The sequence below is a fragment of the Brassica oleracea genome, chromosome C2 (genome assembly GCF_000695525.1).
Source record: "Brassica oleracea var. oleracea cultivar TO1000 chromosome C2, BOL, whole genome shotgun sequence".
Lineage (NCBI taxonomy): Eukaryota > Viridiplantae > Streptophyta > Magnoliopsida > Brassicales > Brassicaceae > Brassica > Brassica oleracea.
Genome location: NC_027749.1, coordinates 21,974,475 through 21,976,576, shown reverse-complemented (window position 1 = coordinate 21,976,576; position 2,102 = coordinate 21,974,475).

Here is a 2,102-nt window from a genome sequence, read left to right as displayed (position 1 = left end):
GCTACAAACACATCAGCTTTTTGGGGTAAAATACAAAATAGATTATACTTTTGTTAATTTGATATGTAAGGCTAGACGACGTAGAAGAAAGATCGATGCCCCTAATAGGGTTAACGTGACGTAGAAGAAAAATCGATGCCCCTAATAGGGTTAACGTGACTATATATGGAAGAAATTTTGTTTCTGATCAGTTTATAATTTGCCTTACTTTATATTTTGTGCAACGTTGTTCTTGCTATACTATTTTTGGAAGATCTATGCTAGTCGGTAGGTTCGAGACTGAATTATCTTTGGTTAATGTATAAACAAGTTTAATGCAACATGGACATTCATTATGCAAGTTGGTTATAACTTTATTATAGTTTTTCAAAAAAATCAAATTTCTTGCTGTTGGCAATAATAAAATAATAATAATCTTTTTTTTTTTCCGGCTAAAATATTTTATTAATTATTGTCAGCACAAATATTGTTGTACAAAAAAACCTGGACAAGATTGGAACAAACTCCAATCAGTCGGAGAAATAATAGATTTTTTTGCTAGCAAGTCAGCACAACCATTATGTTGACGATGAACATGCACATATGATGTTGAGAGAAATCGAGACTTCCATGCAATGACTGAGTTGACCAAGTGTTGACAACGGGAACCGTAGGCTTCCCCTTTTATGTATTTAAGGATACTGAGATTATCTCCTTCGAATATGACGTTCCTATAACCTAACGATGAGCATGCTTGCATTGACCAAATCAGTGCAGACAATTCCGACTCCATAACTGTTGATCGTCCTTCAAATTAATAAAATAATAATAATCTAATAATAAAAGTTCGTACTGTTGAATGAATAGAAAACAGAGTTTTTTTAATTGAATATCTCTATATATTTACACAAGCAGTGATAATGAAATTCTAATTTATGAAAAGCTGAAATACATCAATTTGCGCCACAAAACTAATGCATCTTATAACCAAAAAAGAAAACATTTAGTTGAACCCATGTCCAACAACAACCAAAATTGGTCTCAAGTCTTAACCCATCCTCTCATCTGACACGTAATTTATACGTTGACTAGTGGTATTCGGATTCGTATGTTTTATCTCTAATAAATTTAAAATTGTTTTTGATCGTGGTTAATGAATGGCAATAGTGTATTACTTTGTTTTGAAGTTGCTTAGCATCAAATTGTATGTTTTATCTCTAATAAATTCAAAATTGTTTTTGATTCATTTGATAGTGGTTAATGAAAATAGTGTATTACTTTGTTTTGAAGTTGTTTAGATCAAAGAAAAATATCACAAGTGGTTTTCACTGATCGATTCAATCTAAATATGATAAATAACTGATAGTTGCACTAAAGTAAATAGTTAAAATTAAAACATAAATTAAAATCGATGTCCCAAAAAAAAACATGTAAATGAATGTTTGTAGGAAAAAATGGATATATATATATATATATATATGTATTTGCAAGAGTTTATCATTTTCTATTTATTCTATAAGACTATAGATCAATAATAATGGTATTGATCTCAATTATTTAAGTAATTAATTTACAGATGCTCTGACATATTTTTTTAAAATATCTTTGGGTTATATGTTATTTTGTGCGACGAAACTGTTTGAAATTTTATAAAATTGAAGTACTATTATAATAATGTATGCTTACATTTGTCTCATATATTTTTGATATTTTTTTTTATTTTTTGTTAAATCTTGAGACTATTTAAAATCATATTTTGCGTGGGTTTCATTATATTTATGCCAATTTTAAGATAATCAACTACTATATCATTATATTTATGCCAGTTTATAGATTTTTGGTTAGTTTCCCTATGCTGATCTCTATTATATTTTGACAAAGACTAAATTTTCAAAATAACATTTTCAGAACCATAACTTTTTCCTTTTTTCTGTTTAGATGTGTGGTTTATGTGTTATAAATATTTATCAGTATTTTTTATTTTTTAATATTTTAATATTTTACATAGTATTAAATAAACAAACGGTTAAGACTAAAACTAAAGCAAAGGGAAATAGCTTTATATTTTTTAATATTTTGTGTTTTTATTTATGATTATTTAAATGTGACAATCTAATATATAT